Below are 23,434 nucleotides of genomic sequence, written 5' to 3' on the forward strand. Positions count from 1 at the left end.
GGCTGAGAAACCAAATAGTAGAGCTGATTAGAATTTTGTCTGAAAAAAAGATGAACACAGGCCTGAGAAAGTGTCCCTGAGCACAAAAGTGTCGCCTTTTGGATGCTATTGACTCTAGGTCAATTAGCCTAAAGCCAGTCACCTAATGAGCAATTTGCCTATAATTTAAAACCTTTTTGAGTGTTTTTACATGGCAATGTCCTTTGATTTCCCCCCCACCCCATCTCTTTGGCATTATAAAGTTTGTAAATCAAGCCTTCTATGGGCACACCAGCTTATTTTTAAATTTCAGTTTTTATGCTTAATTTTAATCTTTTTAAGTTAAGTTCATTTCTTTGGGAGACTGGCAATGAAAGCAAGAACATTCAAAATGGAATTTCTGGTGAACTGGCAAATCAATATGAGAACTGCTGTTCAGGGGACTTTAGCATCTAATTTTCATTTTTTTTTTAGGTTGCAAAATTCACAGGAAATGTGAACTTCAGTCAGGCCAGAATGCTCCCACTGACTCGTGGTCCCCTCTGTCTCCTCTTTTCTCTTGTCCTGTGATTGCACAGGACTCGCACAGCTGAGGTTCCAGCTGCCACTCAGGGAACTCACTTGTGTTCTTGGACTTTGCTTTGTTTCCACCACGAATGTACCTTAAAGGTGCTATTGGGCAAAACTCAGCCTGCTGAGTCTCACTCAGAGCAGGGCTCACCTTCCCACTCGGTCCAGGAGCCTCCACTGTGATCTGAAATGGACAGAGATGGCAGGAGGGGCTTCGGGGATCTTTTTCACAGAGGCAATGCAGAGACTGTGGGAGTCAGCCAAACTCTCACTTGAAAACCCAGTGCTTCATGCAGGAGGAGAAGGGAGGGTCAAGGTCAAGGGACATCTGGTATGACTGGCACTGAGGAGACCAACCACTCCAAAGCAGAGGCCAGGATCCTTATGGCACATGGTTCTATGTGTGCTTTAGAAGGAAACCAAAAACCAGACCTGCCTTGAAGACAAGAAGCCAAGTTGAGCTGGAGATCAGGACAAAGCTAGTAGATATGGTCTTATCAGGCAGCACCTGGCTGTCAATGCAATGGGAAAAAAATGGAGATGGTCCCCATTACCCACCAGTAACTCTGACCCAAGACACTGGCCCTCTGGACAGAGTCTGTGGGCCACTTGACATCTCCCCAGAAAGCAAGTATGCCAGTCCGCATGGGACCCTGACCCAGAGTTCCAAGAAGACTGGACAGCCAGGGAAGGTGGAGTAGCCATGCCGTTGTTTGACAGGCACGCTGGGAAGTCAGGGGGCAGCTCCGAGAAAAGAGACACTGACCGGGAAGGCCTCACTCTTGTGCTTGGTCAGGATTTGAGAACAAAATTCTTCCGGAAATGGAAACTTCTCCTTTTCGTTATGAAATTGCCATTGTAAAGTTTGCTTTAAATATCTTCTGTTGGGGACAGAGCCAGTAACTGTCCTCAGTGTGTATGAGCTTCCTTTATCTCTGCCTGGAGGATGATGAGTTAGCTCAAGTTCACGTGCCCTCAATGGGGTTAGGGCCGCCCAAGACTGGAAACTAATAACCAGCCATTGAGGAAGCTGTAAAATGTATCTTTTCCTTTTAAAAAATCTGAGTATGTGATAAATTGTACAAATATATTTTATCCTAATCCCTTCTACTTAAGAAAAGTGAAAGTTTAAAAAAAATTGTTTTACTCCTTTTAATTATAAATAAAACAATAAAAACAAAAAAATAGGCAGAAGAATATTTTGCAAAGCAAGATCATAATTTTGTACTTTCAAATACTATAAGTGACTGTTTTTTGTTTGTTTGTCTGTTTTGTTTTTGGTACTGGGGAATGAACTCAAGAGCACTCAACCCTTCAGCCACATCCCAGCCCTATTTTGTATTTTTTGTACATGTGTGGTATTGGGGATTAGAAACCAGGGCCTTGTGCATGCAAGGTAAGCACTATACCAACTGAGCCACATCCCCAGCCCTATTTTGTATTTTATTTAGAGACAGGGTCTCACTGAGTTTCCTAAAGCCTCACTTTTGCTGAGGCTGCTTTTGAACTCGTGATCCTCCTGCCTTAGCCTCCCGAGCCACTAGGGTTACAGGTGTGCACCACCGCACCTGGCTGTGAGCAACTTTTTTTAGCTTCCACTCGTGGTATTTGTCTTTCTGTGCTTGGCTTATTTCACTTAATGTAACGTGCTCCAGTTAGAAAAATAGGAGTTTGTATTACAACAAGTCCCCAAACAAACAAAATGCAAGTCAATCATATGAGGTAGAATATTTGGGGACTGTTTTAACGCAGACTAAGTAACATTGACTTCAATTAAAATGACTGTCTGCCTGTTAGTTTACTTCTCAGGCACCAGCCCAAGATATGGGCAGAGTGAAGGAAGGGTCCCAGGTTTTTCTATCTTGTTCTTCACTGTCTTCTAGCATGGTCCCATATTCATATGGTCAAAAGTAACTTGCTGCCACCTGGTCCCTGTCCTAGATAGAAGCAAAGAGGAGAAAGAAGATGAAGAATATGTTCCTTCGTTTTCAAGGCAAAATCCAGAAGCTGTACCTATCCCTTCCACAATCATTCATAGGCCAGAAGTTAAGTCCCTTGGCCACCACTAGCAGAAATTGTCCACCCAAAGCATAAGGACTCTACTAGAAAAAGGAAGAAATAGGGGATTCACACTAGTGGACAAATAATCGTTTTTTTTAAAAATATTTTTTTAGTTGTCAATGGACTTTATTTTATTTATTTATCTGCAGTGCTGAGAATTGAACCCAGTGCCTCACACAAGCTAGGCAAGCGCTGAGCCACCATCCCAGCTCCCAACTAATTGTGTTTTTAAAACACTAAATATATATCTATGGGTACAAAAATATAAGTACAAATTTACAAAGACATGTGGAAATGATAAACACCAGACACAAGAGGGTGGTCCCAGGGGGAGGGGGTACAGGGAGAAATGAGACGTCAAATGGGGATAGGAACCTGCAGGGAAAATTCGATTGTATCCTGGATGTTTTATTTTTAGAAAGTACTTGAAGCAAACATGACAAATGTTGAGCTCTCCCAAAGCTAAGCGGTGAGCACATGGGTGATTTTGCTTTTTTCTGTGATAGAATTGTATCATTTTAAAAAATTAGCAAAACTTAGCATTAGCTCAACGACCCTACTGCAACTCAACTCATCATTAAAATGTATTTTGCCAATTTTAAAATGCACATTTTCCTGCGTGAGAACTCTCAGAAATGAGTGCATCTGATTATAGTAGGCAGCGCTTTTCCTCTTAGTGGTACATTAAATGATCTTGCACTTTACACTCGATGGTGAGTTAGATTGGAAGACACACAAGGTATAAATGGCAGTTCATGTGGACTGTGGCATACTGTAAATGGACGGGGGGCAGAGGAGGGAGGTGTCTCACAGGTGGGCATCCCAGGACCTACGGTGCTCTTACAGCTTCAAGGGACCTTCTGAAAATGTCCTTCAGACTGCCCCTTATCAGACTGCCGAGGTTGTTCCCAGCCTGTGGGGGTGCCCCTGGCAGGTCATACAGAAACCCACACATCCAGACTGATTCTCTCTGCTACTGGGGAAAAAGGAGCAGTTAAAATCCCCCCTTTTGTTAGTTCTAAAGTGCTTGGGAATCTCTCACACAGTGAGAGCCAAAAGCATAAATGGCACCTACAGACTAAGCTCAACCTCGACTGGGAAGAAAGTGGAGTCAAATCATTCCTGGACCCAAATTTTTGGACATTCTGGGAGAACACAGCAGATACCTCTACAGCCATCTGAGGCAGACAAGGCCATTCCCTGGTCAGCAGAGGAGATGGCAGGGGTGGCCACCAAAGCCGCCATGATCCACTCGCCTTTGATGTCTGATGTGCTACTGTGGGTCTGTCTTACAGAAATTAGCTAAGAATACACTGGTAACATTGTCCCCTCAATGTATCAAGAAGGGAGTGAACCAAACTGGGGGGAAAAAATCCATACAGCTGGTTTTTATCTGAACACAGAACACCATTTATTTTTAAAAAAACATTTATGAACGTTTTCTTCATTTCTCACATTCAGTTAGTATACAGTTGGCATTTTCAAAATTCAAACCTGATGTGGATTTGGAATTCAATGAAGCACATTGGAAGACATCTGAGTGAAGGGGAAAAAAAAGTTCTAGCCATATGCTACTGGTGCATGAATTTGAATATTTGAAAGGTAATCTAGAAATGAGAATGCTTCCAATTCTCCTTACCAACAACATTAATTCATAGCAACCACACGTGTGTCGTAGACAGAGCTGCTTCCCCATGTGAGAGACAATAGTGGGATAGAGCCCGGAGCTGGCCTTGTAGTACTGCCCGGCTAAGTCACAAGCGTGGGTCTCACTGGGTCACTGGACATCCGGACATCCAGCAGCTGTCTGGTCACTGGTGAGGGGGGCATCATGACTCTGGGTACATTAACACACAAGAGAGTTTCTCAGATATTCAAGTTTGGTTAACAATTGGATGAGAAGCCAGAGGACTGCTCAGATTGGCCACTTTTAAAGACACCAGAAAACAGACCTCTCCTATTAAGGATGTGCTCCTTAGGTCTTTCTGTTTATCTACACAGCCACAGAGGAAATGACCAGAGCCAACCACACAGCAGGGACTTTCCCCCCAGCTCTGACACTTGTTTACACCCTGACCAGGATGGGAGGAGAGCCCGCGTTCTAGCTGGGAGGTTCCCTGACAGCGCTCAGTCAGCCCTGCTCACCTTGTCCCCAGGCCAGGCCTCTAACTGGGTCATTCTGTCAGAGAATATACAAAGCAAGTGGTCACATGCATTGCTAATCCACTCATGTGCATTCAGGGGACACTGACTCACACAAAACCAGAATCCACAGCACGATGATGCCAGCTCACTCTCCAAGCCGCATGTCAGGGACCCGACCTGTGTGTTCACATAGGCTGCTACAACACCAGGGGGGAGTCCAGATGCTGAACATCCTGCTTCCTGTGCTTTTGGAAATGGGAGGGGATGGCAAGACTTGAGAGAGGTAAGCAGACCTTCATTACCTTGTTGATAAGACGGGAGAACAAAACGATGGCTTTGCTCCTGTCCATACACAAACGGACTAAGACTCCTACCTGCCGCGGATTAGGGAGATGTGTTCTTCCCAGAAGCATTAGAGAGGGCCAGAATAGGGCCAAGAGCCACAGCTCTGTGTGACAAGGGGAGTCGCATGTCCACCACAGCCCCATTCAGCCACCAGGGTCTCTACCTCACGCCCCCATCATCCTAGCACAGATAAGGGATGCCCCAGGTCTGTCAGGGAGAAGTCTCCGTGGAGTGGATGCACAATGGTTAGCAGAGACCCTCGTCTCAACCTGCACCTTTTATAAGGTGACGCTTTAACCATGTCTCTACTCTCACCAGAGCGAACTCCCTCGGCTACAGGGCCAGGTGTTACCACCTCTCCAGAGCAACCGGCCTCTCTGGCCAGGAGTTTCTGAAGCAGATGTGGGCTAGTCAGAAAGCACTGTCTTCCTCACCAGGGCCGCCTGCATCCCAGAGATCTAGGGTGATCTCCACCCCGGGCTGTGAAATACAATCTAAGGTGGGACAAAGGCCTGGAAGAGATGTGCCTGTGTTATGCGTGAATTAGCTCCCTGAATGCTTTCCGCCTGGCTGAGTTGTGATGGTGGAATCTTATCTCTGCAGCCTAATGCGGTGTGACCAAGGGAGTTTTTGTTGTTGTTTGCTTTGGTCTGTAGGTTGCCTAAAATTACACAGCTAGTAAACTGCTGTCCCTGAACCTACCTGCTCTCCATAGCATGGAGAACAGCTGATTAAGGAGTCCATCAGGTTAAGCCTGAAAGTCCCCAGGAAGCACAATGGCAAAGGTTTGAGAAATGCCAAACTCTGGCCAACTCCGGGCTAATTTGGGATTCCAAAGTGCTAAGGTAAGACGCGGTTCCATTGGAGCTATGGAGTTGCCCCACCAGTGAAGACTGCTTCCCACCACGGCCTTTCGCAAGCCAGAAAACATTTGAAAAACTTGAGAATTTGACTACATCCAGAAACTGGCACTGAGTAATCACTCCATGGTTGAGCAAGTGCTTTGCTGAAAAAGGTCTATTGGATGACAAACCATACATCAACTTGCCTTCGCTTTATTGGAAGGAGAAATTCTAAACAGATTCTGAAAGAGATCAACCCTAACTTTATTTAGGTCACGCTGCTGACACACACAAATAATGGGAAGCGTGTGACTAATTGAGAAACGGCAAGGAAAGGTCAATGCCTAGTTTATTTCTTAACTCACAATAATGTGAGTAACACTCGTAGGCATTTGCACTATCCACTCGTCAATGCTGCAGCCGTTAAAGGAACAGAAGTAGGGAGGTTCATTTAAACTCTTTTTTTTTTTTTAAATAAAAAAGCTCTGCCAGTACATGGCGACTTAAACCTGAAAACCACACATTTCAGAACAGCTCTCAAATGCATTTAGATAATGAAGCCTCAGTAACCTCCCTGTGCAGGAGAAATGATTATAACCCCCATTTTATCAATAAGCAGCTGGATATTCTTGCATGTGAAGTGATCTGCCCAAAGTCCCTCATTGGTTAATGATAGTTGAGCCAGAATTAGACTGTGAGTCTCCAGGCTCCATACCAAGGGCACGGGGCTCTGTGGTCTCGGGAGGATAGGCCAAGTATAAGATGCTCAATCCAAGCAATACTTGTGTTTATTATGGACTGTGCAATTCCTATGTTTATTATGATCACTGATGTCCACGTACCCCCAAAGGCAACCAGCCTTCCTGTATCTGGATCCCTGCATCTAGATCTATAAAGGACCCAGCAGAAAACGATGGGAACTTGATCTATTGGTGACTCACAAGGCCTGTGGCTCGGTTCAGAGCGAATTCCCTGCTGAAGGTGGGGAGCAGCATTTGAGCGTACAGGGAAGGCAGCACCGTGCTCTGGCACTCTGTACATTGGCAACCTTTGGCTAGGAGGGGAGATCATCTTCTCTGAGCACACTGAAGAAAGACAGCCCAGGGATGCCACAAAGCCCTGGGGACCAGGCTGTGGATACACTTCCCCGTCTACACACCCCCGGGGAGTGTTTGGTCTGATGGATGGCGAAGGTGGTGTTGAACATGGTACTCACTCGGAGACACTGAAGAGCCTGGGGAAGCACAGAATGCCCGCGTCACCCTCATCTTGCGGGAAAAACTACAAGGGAAATGAGGCCAACCCAGATCATAAGTGGATATGCTTCGAGTAGCCCCCGGGGCTTCTGAACACCAAGCGGAAGCTTGTCAGACATTAATGTGCCCACGGACCTGCAGGTTCTGCTTCAGCCTGGCTCAGGTGGGGCTGAGCTTCTGCATTCCAAATAAGCACTAAAGGGATGATTTCCATGCTGAGTAGCAGGATCTAGAATACCACGACCTTCTGTGCCCTGGTAATTTCAGGCCTCCCCCTCACCCCATCCCCCATGCTCATGACAGGCTCCTACATCCTGCCATATGCACATCCACCAATTTCACTGGTATGAGCTCATCCTCTATCTCGCTCTGTGCCACCTTGGATTGGGCTACTTCATGATTGCTGTCCCCTCTGCCTAGTAACTCTTCTGCTCCATGACTAACTGCCATGACCCCTCACCTCCTCCAGTGCAGAACCAACCCTGCCCCCTGCTTGAAAGCACTGCACCCACTCTTGTATCCCCTGTACCCCTCCCTGTCCACGTTCTCCACAGCACTTACCACTATTTAAACATTTCATACATGATTGGCTTAGCTCACTGTCCACCTCACACCTGCCTGTCGAGCACAGAAGACAAGCATTTTGTCTTGTTCACTGCTGGATCCCAGTGTGTGGCATCTAATAGGCACTTCAATATTTGTTAAATGAAGAAAGAATTTAACTTCTAATGAAAATCTTAAAGTGCCTACCATCTTCCTCAAGGACTCCGAGGAACTGTTTGCTTACAACTGATGTGAATGATTGTTTTTCTTAACTGAACAAAGCACCTCGGGATTTCCTAAGGATCTGTTGTTAAAGACCACAGATTCTCTCCTGTGACGGTGGGCTTCGTGGGGAAAGGCACTCCCGGTGTTTTCCAGTTCTTGTTTGCCATTCAACTGATGGGGCTCCTCCTCCCCCTCACAGGACCCACACAGATGGGGGCATATCAAAATCAACAGGCAGATCACCCCAGGAAAGGGTCCTACTCCCACCCATGGAGAAAAGCAGGAAGCAGGACAGGAATGTGCCCGTGGTGCACACGATGACTCCAAGGCCCAGGAAGGATCGGCCTGCGGGGGTCTCACTGCCAGGTCTTGGTAAGGCTGGGACTGGAACCTAGGCATGGCTCCTAAGTTACTCCTCTGCTCCCCTTTACAAACAGAAGTTGGCGGCTGGGTTGAGAGTGTTTTCAGTACACAACTCAGGACGGGAACCCTGAAGAAGTCTAATGATATCCGTGGAATCAGAGAAACTCTTCCTGGGAGTCAGTCCTGTGTGTGCATCAACAGTGGCTACTGGTAAACAGAGGACCCTGTCCAGTGTGAGGCCAGGACCCACACTGCCCTTGAGCCTGGCTGTGCCTCTCACCATGTACACCCGAGACAGGTGGGCATGTGGGAAGCTCCGCATTAACCACATCCCAGTTCCATTCCCCAAGACAGGACATTTTTAGAGCTTATAGATTACAATTTTAAAGTTGCAGGTGGAAATGTGTGACCAAGTTCACTACCACCTGCCTTTCTCTAAAGGTTTCTCCTCTCCCACTCCATCCCAAGTAAGCCCATGTGTCAGGGCAGGTCTGGAGGCGTTCCTGAGTGTCAAGAGGATTCCTGACTCACATTCAATTCACCCCTGGGGCCAGCGTCCCCAGAAGAAAGACCTGCCTAGTTCATGATTCATATTGTAGCTGAGAGTCCAGTTCGCCCCGAAGCTGCGTTGGAGGGCAGCTTGGGTGCTGGGTTTGCACTGGACACACAGACCTCTCTGCTTAGCTATAGCCACCTGTGCACATGCAGAACTGGCTTCTGGGAAAATCCAAGTTAGAGGTCATCCTTAAAGACACTAGAACTCAATGCACCCAGGGTGTGGTGCGATTTTGCAGTCCTGATATGAACAGCGTGGATAAAAAGGACAGTTTGTGGCCTATTTCATAACGGCTCACTCCTGTTCCCAGCTATCTGCCTATAACGAAGAACACACAATTCTGTCTGTACCCTCCTGAGCGGGGCATGAAGCCACAGTGAGGAGCTGGTCTGGGAACTGCCTGGGAACTGAAGGAAAGAATGACTTTCTCTAGCTTCCGTTCATGGGACCTATGAATTCAACAAACCAGAGAGAGATTACTAAGAGAAAAAGCATGTACATTTAATTTCATGTTAATATTTTTACAAGGAAAGAAGTGAAAACCCTAAAGAAGTGGTTGGACCCAGGGGCTTATATACTGCCTTAACAAAAGCAATAAATTGTGGAGATAGGATAAGACAAAGAAAAACTGGGTGTAGTGTGGGGTGGTAAATTATGGGAAAGTCACTAGGGAATATGTGGGAAAAATTAATGGAAGATAAGGCTTATTCTAGGGAGGGCACTTTTCTTCCAAGAAATATATGCTCTGACTTGAGATAGAAAGAAGAAGGGCAGAGAACCCTCCTGCACTTGCTAATTCTCAACTGCCTTCAGCCTGAATAATCAAGGTGTCCAAATGACATACTTTGGGGCCTGTTCTGACTCCTGCAGGGCTGAGAAGCCAGCAGGTAGCAGGGGGGCAGACTTTCACATGTCAAGAAGAAAAAGAGTGAAATGTAGGAAGGAAACTAAGTGATAGCAGCTTCCCTAAGCCCTGCTTCCCAAATGTGGCTTCCAGAGTCTCATGCTGTTCCCAACGCTATCAAGTTTTTAATTTGTTTCTAATCTCAAAACCTTTATCCACTGTTACACCAATGCCCAGAGTCTCACAGCCCCCATCTCTCTCTTTCTCTCTCTCTCTCTCTCTCACACACACACACACACACACACACACACCCTCACTTAAGAGAAGACAGTAATGGGAAAAGCCAGGTCAGAGAAGATGCTAGAAAAAGAAGAAAGTTGTAAGAAAAAGGAAGGTGGAGAAGAGGAGAAGCTGTCCTAACAGTTGGTCACCAAGCTCTTGACTCCCACTGCATGGGGCCAGATCTTTCCGGAACAATGGAAGGACCTTCTGCTCCTTACTGCACTTTTCTGCTACAGGTCTCAAAGGAAACTAGCTATTGTAAATGGATTCGCCCTTGCCCTCCGCATCAATCAGACTGGAGACCTGAACCTCTGTGATTGTAAACCGATGTCTGTTCTCACTTGCTCCCTGGGGTAAACTTCTGTGTCAATCACATGCCAAGATGACAGTAATGTTACCTCGATGAAGTGCAATTAAAATTGCCAAGGAATGTCGCTTATCACAGAATCGGGGAGCTCGCATCTTAAACCTTAGAAACAAACATCATCTACTGTTACCAGACTTTATTGACATGGAAACCGAGGCCCAAAGAGGTTGGTCAAGGTCACATACATTATTAGGAACAGAGCTGTGCCAACTGTGAGGACAACGCTCTTTCCGCTACTCACACCGCCTAGCACAACTACGTTTAATTTTAGCTCATCACACATTCAGCTTGCGCTTTCGAGGAATGTTATAGTCCCCACTCCATCTGTTCATCCTTCTACTAGCTTCTCTTTATTCAGTGCTTCCCATGCATATATCTGATGCACTCTCCTTAAAAAAAAAAAACAAAAAAAAAACAGAGGAGAAGTCCGGGGGTTTAAACTGATCACCATCTGTCTGTCATTTGGACAGCCCTGGGATGGCTCAAACATCTGTGGTTGACAATGCTCCATCTTATTCTGAAGGGCTGGTTCTAGATCTGCAATCCACTTTGGGAAAAGACAGAAAAAAAAATTCTTCCAAGATTTACAGCCACTAAGAGTAAGGCCACCATGGTCATCTTATGGCACACACCATCACCTAATTAGGTTTTGCTTTAAATACAATTAGAACTGTTCAGGTGGAAGCTATCCAGTTAGAAAAGCATGTTTGGTTGTGCACCACTATTAAAATCATGTATGTCATGAAAAGTTGAAGGCACAGGCCTGGGGATGTCACTCAGAGGTAGAGCTTTTGCTTAGCATGTCTGAGACTCTGGGTTCCATTCCCAGAACTGGAAGGAAAAAAAAAGTTGACTCAGTTTGAACTTTTAGGGTGCTAAGCTGAAGTGCAGCCCCCAGAATGTTTCAAGGGTCATAGCTGTGAAGTGTGATTGCCTCTGGGACACAGAAAGAGGTGTGATCCTCATTTCCACCAGAGCCTACGTCAAGATACACACCAATGGAAAGGGCTGCAGGGTTTTCAAAATGCCACCAGGTATGAGGAAAAAAACTTCAGCAATCAAACAACCAAATAATTAAAGAATAATAGTTCACTTCACTGTGCATCTCAGGGAAGCAGAGTACATGGCATTATTTTTTGTGAAGCACCAATACATGGAAGGGTGTTTGATTTGTGTGCAGATGTTGTAAGTACCAAGATGGCTATCTGAGTAGATAAATGCTTCAGGGACTTTGAGCCTTAGAAAAATGGGATCTGGCTAAAGTTTCTTTTTTCTGTTCTCTTGGTTGCTTTAATCTTTTCTCTCCTTACATAAGCCAGGTAAAAATGGATGCTCTCACTCTTCTAAGGTGTAGAAGTACATAAACCAATGAAATTTCAGGGATGAACACTTAGTGTCTCCATGCAATAACTGGTATTTCTGCTGTAACATCTGAATTCTGTGATTAAAATGCCACTTAGGGGCTGGGGATATAGCTCAGTTGGTAGAGTGCTTGCCTCGCATGCACAAGGCCCTGGGTTCAATCCCTGGCACACCACACACACACACACAAACACACACACACACACACACACACACACACACACAAAAATGCTACTTAGGACTCAGGAAACTAGAACACTATTTAGTGACCTTCCAGGGAATGTGAAGCTCTATACTAGGTACCATGCCTGGCGTCCTATGGAGAAGATGCTGTGGCCAAGTCCTACTGCTCTTAACCCCTAACTGAACTGTTCTACTTACTTGGTCACTGACTTCCTGCTTGTGCTAACTCCAGGACGGGTCACCTTTGGTTGTCTTCTTGGCCACCACCAAGGCTTTTAATGACTGCAGTTCTAGATACCGATTCTCCTGCTCTGGCTGAGGGCCAGGTTCTCCCACCTTTCATCCACCCCAACCAAAAGGGCTCATGTTCTCAACTCCCCAGGCAAGAACAAGGACTCTAGAGATGTGAAACGTTAAAGAAATGGAGGTCACATCCCATGGCTTTCAGAAGTTTACCATTGGGGCTGGGGATGTGCCTCAAGCGGTAGCGCGCTCGCCTGGCATGCGTGCAGCCTGGGTTCGATCCTCAGCACCACATACCAACAAAGATGTTGTGTCCGCCGAGAACTAAAAAATAAAATATTAAAAAAAAAGAAGTTTGCCTTGGCAGTAGGGCCATTTAAGATACAGGTGCCAAAGGGATGACATGGACAAAGGAATGGAGAGCTGTCAGGGAAACTGCCTAGGGAGGTGACCTGCAGGAGAGATTTTAGACAGGTGAAGGGCATTCCAGAGAGGAGAAGCACACTCATCATCCTTCTATACACTATACACAACCACAAGTTCACAATCAATGAATGAGGCACTTTAGGAACAGTGACATAAACACAGGAGACCTATGCTCACTAACACACAGAGCCTAGACCATGAGCGACCACTGCTGAAGCTCTACCTTCTTGGGAAACTGTTTTCTGCTTTCAACTCCTGTGCCTGATAGCAAGTCAACAGGGGTGAATCTGGATGTTGCATATAAGAGCCAAAGTCCACCCAGATACATTGGACACTAAGTTATATATTTCTTTACTGAGGGCTATTACCTATTAGCTCAAAACCTAGCTGGTGCCAAGCTCAAATTTTTACAAACTCAAAAATTTTTTGTAGCCCAAACAAGCAGATTCTTAATTATTTAGAGCACATTTTGCATGCCCCCATAAAACAACAACCAGCATCAGCTGGCCAGTGACAAGATGGAGACTTGGTGTTTATAAAACCCTAAGCAACAACTGCCTTTGGAGCCATCAGTCCCAGAGATGCACCATCAGGCTGCTGAGTGACAGACATCACCTAGACACAAACTGGACACCTTAGAAGCCCCATCTGTGGTCTCCCTACCTAGAAATTCCCTTGCCCTCCTCCTCTGACCTTTTACAAACTCTTGCTCTGATGGATTGCAAGTCTACAAATCTACCAAAGTGTTGTCTAACAAAGCTTCTATGTTCTCCTGCCACTTTCAGGTCATATCTTTTTCTTTGACCATCCCCCAATCTTCTGAACTCTCTATACCAGGCTGCTATGTTTACAATCATGTGACACTTTTCTCCTGAGGCTGACTGGAGAATGGGTAACACCTGATTTAAGGTAGCCAATCAGATCATCTTTCTTGGGAAAGTGGAATTTAGAGAATGGAAAACAATATTAGACACCCAAGTATCCTTATAACTAGGTTCTCCCTCCTCCCTAGAAAAACTAAGTTTTCTTTGCAATGACACCATATTAACTAATTTTTAAACAGAAATAAAATAAATCAGTGTAGGGAAAGATTAATTTCAACAACTGGTGATCTAGGAGGACTATCTCACTCCAGTCAGAATGGCAGTTATCGTTAATACAAGCAACAATAAGTATTGGCAAAGATGTGGGAGAAAAGGTACACTTATACATTGCTGGTGGGACTGCAAATTGGTGCAACCAATCTGGAAAGCAGTATGGAGATTCCTTAGAAAACGTGGAATAGAACCATCATTTGACCCAGCTATCCTACTCTTCAGTCTATACCCTAAAGACTTAAAAACAGCATACTACAGTAACACAGACACTTCAATGTTTAGAGCAGCACAATTCACAATTGCTAAACTGTGGAAGCAACCTAGATGCCTTTCAATAGATGAATGGATAAAGAAACTGTGGTATATATACACAATGGAATATTGCTCAGCATTAAAAGAGAATAAAGTTATAGCATTTGCAGGTAAATGGATGGAATTGGAGAATGTCATGCTAAGTAAAGTAAGCCAATCCCAAAAAACCAAAGGCCAAATGTTCTCTCTGATAAGTGGATGCTGACTCATAATGGTTGGGGGAAGAATGGAGGAACTTTAATTGGGCAAAGAGAGGGAGGGCAGGGGAGAGGGTATGGGGGTAGGAAAGATGGTGGAATGAGATAATATCATTGCCCACGGTACATGTATGACTGCACATGTGGTGCGGCTCTACAGTGTGCATAACCAGAGAAATAAAAAGTTGTGCTTTATTTATGTACAATGAATTAAAATACATTCTGCTAACATGTATAACTAATAAGAACAAATAAAAAAAGAAAGGAATTGGGAATGGGAAGGGGGCCTTAAAGAATGAGTTCTTCACAAGCCCTCATCTACGAAGGTGTGAATGAGCAAGACAGGTACTCAAAGGGAAGAAAGTGGGTCAGAGATCAAGAGGAAATAGTCAAACTGGAGGGATGGGGAGGAACCAAGGTGGGACAGTTAGACTGAGCCCCAGCATGGATACCTGGGGGTGCTTAGGATGCAGGTCAGGGGATCCCAATATATCCAAAGAAAACCACATTGTTTATTTCCCGAAGTCCTGAGGTATTTATAGTACATGCTGAGACCGGTGCTGAGGTGATTTGTCTCGTTCCCTCTTCAGGGAAGCTAGAAAACTGGAGAAAAGGCTGTGAAAATACAGCCTGTCTTCAAGAGAAAAGACAAAGGCAATCAAAAGGACTGATCTTGAGATGACTTGGACATCATAATTAACAGATATTTTAAACACCCACTAAAGCTAGGCATATGATGCTATTCTATCCCCATAATATTTTATAGAAACAAAAACATTATACACACGGCATAAAAGAAAGAATGTTCATGATGAGCAAGAACTGACTGGAAGATATTTTTTTAAAATATGAAATTAAACATTTTTTTCAGAATGTGCTTCAGAGAAGAATGGAAAGGATGAAAGAATCTATGATCTTGAAAACAAAACAAAGGATTATCTAACCTGTAAAACAGAGAGAAAAAATAAAGAATAAAAAAAAATAGTAGACCCTTGGGGACCTGTGAGACTGACTACCCATCCATCCATCAGCATATAGCAATTAAAGTCTGAGAGGAGAGGAGAGGAGAGGAGAGGATAAAGAAGAGAAAAATAATAAGGCATCAAGATTATTTGAATAAATAATGACCAGAAACTCCCCAAATTTGGTTAAAGACATACCTTTTCATATTTAAGAAACTCAGTAAACACCAAGAAACACATAGAAAGAAAACCACACCTAGTCATATCATAAACAAACTTCTAAAAACGATTTTAAAAACAAAACATGGCGAATGCACAATATAGTAGATCAAAGGCAAAGATGACAGCAGATTTCCCATAAGAAACTATGCAAATTAGAAGACAATGGGGCTATATATGTAAAGTGCTGAAAGAAAAAAAGTCAAATTAGCATTCTATAGCCATTGAAAACAGCTTTAAAAAATAAAAAAGTAAAAAAAAAAAAAAAGAGAAACCTTTCTGATGTGCAAAAGTTAAAAGAACTCATCACCAGCAGATCTGCACTATAGGAAACATTCAAGGAAGTCCTTCAGGCAAAAAGAAAGTAATAATAGAATATGGATATATACAAAAGGAAAAAAAGCACCACATGATAACTGCTATAGTGTGGATCTTAAGTGTTCACCCAAAGGTTCATGTATTAAAGGTCTGTTTGCCCGGGAGGTGCTTTTGGGAGGCAGTGAAACCTTTAATAGGTGGGACCTAGTAGAAAATGATTAGGTCACTGGAAGTGTGCCCCAGAGGCAATTCTGCTCCCTTCCTATTTTTCTATTTTTCTCCCTAACCATGAGGAGAGTGGTTCTGCTCTACCATGTGCTACAGCCATGATGTGCCGCCTTAATACAGGCCCAAAGCACAGACTGAAGCCTTCAAAACTGTGAGCCGAAATAACCTATCTCTTTATAAGTATTTGTTTCAGGAGTTTTATTATAATAATGGAAGGATGACTAACAAAATAACTACATAGGTTAATTTAAAACACCTTTTTTCCCCCTTAATATTTGTTTCCCTAAAAGACAATTAACTGTTTAAATAAAAATGATGGTAATGAATGGCAGGGTTAATAAGGAACTGAGTAGTAAAACAAAGGAGAGCAATAGTACACAGGCCAGGGGGAAAGATATGGTTATGCATTAAGATTCTCATACATTGATTAGTATAATATTGCTGGAAGGTAGATGGTGATAAGTAAAAGATGTTTGCAGAAAATGGCAAGGCATCTAATAAAATGATATTATTTTTATGTTCATTAAAATGGTAAATAAGAGAAATATGACTATTAAGAGGGAGATGAAGCCAGGCACGGTGGTGCACGCCTGTAATCCCTGCATCTCTCGGGAGGCTGAGGCAGGAGGATCGCGAGTTCAAAGCCAGCCTCAGCAAAAGCAAGGCACTAAGCAGCTCAGTGAGATCCTGTCTCTAAACAAAATACAAAATAAGCCTGGGGATGTGGCTCAGTGGCCAAGTGCACCTGAGTTCAATCCCCAGTACCCCAGCCCCCACTCCTCCAAAAAAAAAAAAAAAAGGAGAAGAAAGAGTCACAAAAGAATACTCTATCCACAAGGAGGCAGCAAAAAGAAAAAGGTAATAAAGAACAGATTGAGTATCCAAAAAAAAAAAAAAAAAAAATTAACGAAGTGGATAGTTTAAACCAAATCAAATCAATAATCATATTACATATAAGTAGCCTAAATATCCCAATTAGAAGACAGATTGCAGGCTGGGACAGAAACACAAGACCAAAGCATATGTTGCTTACAAGAAACCCTTTTCAAATATACAGCCACAGCTAGGTTAAAAGTAAAAAGACGGAAGATGATACACCATCCTAACATTAATAAAAAGAAAGGTGGAATGGCTTCATTATTATCAAAGTAGATTTCAGGTCAAAGAACATTAGCACAGTAAAGAGGGTAATTCCATAACTATAGAGGGAGTCAAATAATCAAAGGAACACAACAACTGCAAATATTTAGACACCTAACAAGAGAGCTTCTAAAACACATGAAGAAAAGTAATAGAATTGCAAGGAAAAACAGACAAGTGCATAGTCTAAGATTTTTAACAACCTTCTCTCAATAATTGAGAGAAAACTAGACAGAAAAATGAGGTAGTATACAGAAGCCTTAAACAACACTATAATTAAATGTATATCATGTCAAAAACAGTACACTCAACAACAAAAGATTATACGTTAAAGAATGTATGGAACAATTACCAATATAGATCACATTCTAAACTATAAAATGTGTATTGATGAATGTGAAAGTATTCAAGTTCTACAAAGTATGTTCTCTGACCCCAACAAAATTAAATTAGAAATCAATTAGAAAATATCCAAATATTTGAAAGAAAAATACAGTAGTTTCCCCTTATCTGGGGAGGAAACATTTCAAGTTCCCCAGTGGATCTCTGAAGCAAGAGAAGTATCAAACTCTAAGTATCTGGTTTTTTTCCTGTACATACATGTCTATGATAAAATTTAGTTTATAAATTAGGCACAGTATAAAATGAACAATAACTAAAGATAAAATAGAACAATCATAATAATGATTATCATCTCTCTCTTTCTCTCAATATCATCTTGTACTATCTATCAACCTTAGCAACCTTAATATCTATTTTTTTCTCTCTTTATTAAGTTGAAAACTTTCACCTTTTCACTTAAAGAGAGCACTTTATAGCTTTTCATTGGCTTATCTGAATTGCCAGTCACACTACTCTTATGTTTGGGGGCCATTATTGAGTAAAATAAGATTGAACACAATAAGATGTGAACACAATAAGATGAACACAAGCAGTACAGTACTTCAACTCTTTTCAACAGTGGAGACAGCTACTAAGTGACTGTCTTAGGTGGGTAGCATACACAATGTGAATATGTTGGACAAAGGGATGATCCAAATACCAGGTCAGATAGAGCTGGATGCACAAGATTTCATCATGCTACTTTAAACAGCATGTGATTTAAAACTTATGAATTGTTTATTTCTGGAATTTCCTATTTAATATTTTCAGACTATGAATGATGGGTGGGTAAACTGTGGAAGGTAAAGCTGCAGATGACTGGAGACTACTGTAACAAGTTTCTGGATGATTCATAGGTCAATGAAGAAACTAATAGGAAAATTAAAAAAAAAAATTTAAAGAGAGAGTGAAAGAGGAGAAAGAGAGAGAGAATTTTTTTTTTTTAAAGAGAGAGTGAGAGAGGAGAGAGAGAGAATTTTCAATATTTATTTTTTAGCTTTCGGCGGACACAACATCCCCGTTGGTATGTGGTGCTGAGGATCGAACCCGGGCCACACGCATGCCAGGCGAGCGCGCTACCGCTTGAGCCACATCCCCAGCCCCGAGAGAGAATTTTTAAATATTTTTTTTAAAGAGAGAGTGAGAGAGGAGAGAGAGAGAATTTTTTTAATATTTATTTTTTAGTTCTCGGCAGACACAACATCTTTGTTTGTATGTGGTGCTGAGGATCGAACCCGGGTCGCACGAATGCCAGGCGAGCGCGCTACCACTTGAGCCACATCCCCAGCCCGTCAAAAATATTTTTAACTGGATGAAAGTGAAAACATGAAACAGAAAATTTTGTGGGGCACTGCTAAAGCAATTTAGAAGAAAACATTAAAAGCTTATAGTCCAGAAGAAAGGTCTTAAAACAATAATTTCAGCTTCTTCCACCTTAAAAAACTAGAAAGAGTAAATGAAAGCCAACACAAACAGAAGAAAGGAAATAGTAGAATAAAAATCAATTAAACACAAAACAAAAAAATAGAAGGAAACAGTAAAATCAAAAGGTGATTCTTTGAGAAGATCAATAAAACCGATAAATCTGTAATCATCATTGTTAGGGGAAAAGGGAGAGAAACTATAATTATAAGGAAGGTTAAAGGTGATTTTGAGACAGTTATTAAAAGGACCTTAAGAACAATGTTATGCCAATAAATTCAATAATTTAAATTAAGCTGAAAAATTCCCTGAAAGATACAAACTAACAGAGATCAATCAATAAAAGAACAGATAATCTAAATAGGCTTACAACTATTAAAGAAATTGAATTTCTAGGTAAAAATCTTCCAACAAAGAAGATTCTGAGGGGCTCGGGATGTGGCTCAAGAGGTAGTGCGCTCGCCTGGCATGCGTGCGGCCCGGGTTCGATCCTCAGCACCACACACAAAGATGTTGTGTCCGCTGAAAACTAAAATAAATAAATAAATAAATATTTTAAAAATTATCTCTCTCTCTCTCTCTTTAAAAAAAGAAGAAGATTCTGAGCTTAGATGGTTTCAGTGGTGAAATCTACTAAACATTTAAGAAAAATAATAGTGATATATCTATACAAATACTTCCAAGAAATTTAAGAGGAAAGAATGCTTTCCATTTTTTTTTTCTGATTTTAAGATCACTACAATACCAAAACCAAAGATATAAGGTGGATCAACCTGAACATACATGCAAAAAATTTAAACAAAGAGTTTAACAAATCAAATCTAACAATAAATTTAAATTTAAAAGATAATATTTGACCAAGGGGGGTTTATTCCAGGAATACAGGGTGATTTAACATTAGAAAGATCAACCTAGCTGGGTGTGGTGCCACATATTTGTAATCCTAGCTACTTGGGAAGCTGAGGCAGGAGAATCCCAAATTCAAGGGCAGCCTCAGTTTTGGTGGGATCCTCAACACCTCAGCAAGACCTTGTCTCAAAATAAAAAATAATAAGTGCTGGGGATGTAACTCAGTGATAAAATGCCCCTGGGCTCAATCCTAGTGCTCAAAACAAACTAACAAAAAAAACCCCCAGAAATATCAGTATAATTCACTCCAGTAACAACTAAAATGAAGTAATATGATCATCTTAATAGGCATAGGAAAAACATTTGACAAAATCTAACCTTCTAGGTAAAATCTGTCAGCAAAGTAGGAATAGAACAGAACTTCCTCAACTTGATAATGAGCACCTACAACAAAAAAACAGTATTTAACATATTTAACACATTATGAAAGACGGAGTGTTTCCCCCCTAAGATCAGAAAAAAGGCAAGATTTTCTCTCTCTTATTTCCATTTACACACTGTATTGGAGATTCCAGCCATCCCATTAGGTAGATGTAAAAAAAGAAATAAAAGGTAATCAGCTTAGAAAAGAAATAAAACTATCTGCACATAATGCCATCATCTTATAGAAAATAGAAAAAAAAATCTACAGAAAAAAAAATCTTAGAACTAATAAGTAAGCTCAGCAAGACTGCAAGTTACAATGTCAATACGTAGAATGCATTTGCATTTCTATATCTTGGCAAAAAAAACAGAAATTAAGATTTAAAATACAATTTGCAAAAAAAAAAATTTTTTTTGAAACACCAAGGCATAAATATGTGCAAGACCTGGCAAAATATGTGCAAAACCTGTATGATAAAACTACACATTACTGAGAGAAATTAAGCAGAGTGATATACCATGTTCATGAATTGGAAGATTCAATATCATTAAGAGGTTAATTCTCAAATTGATCTAAAGATGTAAAGTAATCCCAATGAAAATCCCATTAGTCTTTTTTTTTTTTTTTTTAGTAGTTGCCAAGCTGATTAACAATTCATGTATTAGTACAAAGAATACAGAATAGGGGCTGGGTTGTGGCTTAGTGGTAGAGCACTTGCCTAGCATGTGTGAGGCATTGGGTTTGATTCTCAGCACCGCATATAAATAAATAAAAAATAAAGGTAGGTCAACAACTAAAAAAATTTTTAAAAATCCAGAATACAAACGACTTTCAAGACTTATGATAGTAACACTTCAGCAATCGAGACAGTGTGGTAGGCATCAAGATAGACAACTAGATCAATGCAGAAGAACAGAGAATCCAGATACAGACTCACATAATGTGGTTAATTTACTTTAAACAAAGTTACAAAGTGATGTAGTAGAGAAAGGGAGTTTTTATGACAAATGGATCTGTAACAATTTGAAATCCATATGTTAAAAAAAAGCCACAATAAACTTCAATACATACTTTGAATCATATATAAAAATTAGTTTAAAGTGAACCTTGGATCTAAATGTAAACACATAAAACTTTTAAAAGAAAGCATAGGAAAAAATCATTTCGAGCTTATGTTAGGCAAATACCTTGTACATAAAACACCAAAAGTGCAACCCATAAAAGAAGAAAAATAGATAATTGGGATTCAAAATGAACATTTTGAATGTCTACTCTTGGAAAAACATTGCTTATAGAATGAAAAGATAACTCACATATTGGGATAAAATATTTGCATATCCTATGTCTGATAAGGAACCTACCTAAAATATATAAATACCCTCAAAACTCAATAATGAGTGAATAACCATGTCAACAACGTAATGGGCAAAATTCTTGAACAGACACTTGACTAAGAAGAGATATTAATGGCAAATAAAAACACGAAAAGATACTGAAGGACAAGAGTCATCCACTAGTTATAGTAAATACCCATCAAATCTCTAAGGATACGCTACCATTGCACACTTATTACAATGCTTAAACTTAAAAAGGATTGATCATACTGGGTTTGGGCAAGGATGTGAAGCAACTGGAACTCTCAAATACTGCTGGTGAGGATGTAAAATGGGTAAAAATTCTTTCAGAAACATTTCAGTAGCTTCTAAAATAGTTAAAACATATGCCTATGAGATGGCTTAGCCATTCCAAATCTTATGTTTTTTTTTTCCTCCCAAGAGAAATGGAAGCATATGTCCATTCAGAATTCTGTACACAAATATTCACAGCAGCTTTATTTGTGATAGCCCTAAGCTGGAAACAACTCAAATGTCCATCAAAATGTGAATGGACCAATTGTGATATGCCCATGCAATGGAATACCACTTAGCAATAAACAGGATGGAAGTGTTAATGCATGCTAAAACATGGAGAAATCTTAAAATAATTATGCCGAATGAAAGAAGTTATTCACACTCCACTCAGAAAAGTACCCGCTATGTGATTCTATTTATATAACATTCTAGACACTGCAACGTAATCTACAGTGACAGAGGCAGATTAGAGGTCACCAGCCCACTTGTTGGAGGATGGAAAGAAATGAAAGTAGAGATTACAAAGGGGAATTTGAAGAAGCAGCTTCTGCAGGTGTGAAAAGGAGAATTCCTCAGCCAAATTAAATTGAGTAGAGTTTATTTGAGCAAAGCAAAATAAAACCCAATTCATGAGTCAGGCAGCTCCCAGAGCTGGGGCAGTTCTGAAAACGCTAGCCAACAATGTGATCAAACAGCACTTACGGAGAGACAGAAGTGAGGCATAGGAGCGACTCATTGGCCACAGCTTAATCAACCAGTCAATTCCTACAGCTCAGTTAACTGGCTACAGGGCATCCTGCAACCACACAGAGCTCAGTTACTGTGATTAAATTTTATGTGGGTTTGGTCTGTGGGACCTAGTGCAGGTGCCTAGTACACATCAGTGGCCTTTTACAAAATTGTACTTAACACGGGTGACAGAGATCTTCATTACCTTGTTATGATGGATTCATTATGTGTATGCATATGTTGAAACTTACCAAACTGGGCAGTCTGTGTGCCACATATTCTATATCAATCACATCTCAATAAAGGTATTCTATTTAAAAAAAAAAAAAGTTTTTTTTTTAACCAAAATATTTCTGCAGAAAAAAAAAAGTAATAAAACTGTAAGGGGTATGGGGATTGGATCCAAAAGCTGTTAGCTACAAAACCCAAATTTCTTTGTTGCATGCTATATCCTAAAAGTCATACACATGTAACTTCCATAAATGATTTCTTGTTTATTTAACTCTATAATAATGGCTAATATTAACTTCCAGTTATATTGTACATTTTCACCCCACATATCTTTAGGTTAAATAGATGCCACAAGAAGATACCCTGTTTTGCTTTTGGCTTGGCTTCTCCTAGGCACAGAACTAAGAGGAGTGTAAAAATGTTTTAGTAACACAATCTCAGAGTCCAGGTGTACTTCCTGTCTTTCTGTGCTGCTTCTGTCTTCCCTCTCCTTTTTTTTTTTTTTAACTGGAGTTGGGGTAGAAAATGTATTTGTCAGGGGCTGGGGTTGTGGCTCAGTGGCAGAGCACTTGCCAGGCATGTGTGAGGCACTGGGTTCGATCCTTAGCACCACATATAAATAAAATAAAATAAAACAAATAAAGGTGCATCAACAGCTCAAAAATATATATTTTTTAATGTATTGGTCAATTAGTCACTGCT

The 23,434-nt window shown here is 41.4% G+C and overlaps 1 protein-coding gene across 6 annotated transcripts in view; it reads right to left on the bottom strand.

Moving 5' to 3' along the window:
• The window catches only part of FOXN3 (forkhead box N3), a 382,952-nt gene that overhangs the window by 282,886 nt on the left and 76,632 nt on the right, over positions 1-23,434 (bottom strand). Inside the window, exon 2 of one of the 6 annotated variants that reach the window (XM_081291234.1) lies at positions 20,096-20,161. The exons of the other annotated variants lie outside the window; for them this stretch is intronic. The gene's annotated coding sequence lies outside the window, so the exon portion shown is untranslated. The remainder of the gene's footprint in view (positions 1-20,095; positions 20,162-23,434) is intronic. 6 annotated transcript variants of the gene reach the window in all.

Source organism: Spermophilus citellus, assembly GCF_964194105.1.
Source record: "Spermophilus citellus genome assembly, chromosome: 4".
Classification (NCBI taxonomy): domain Eukaryota; kingdom Metazoa; phylum Chordata; class Mammalia; order Rodentia; family Sciuridae; genus Spermophilus; species Spermophilus citellus.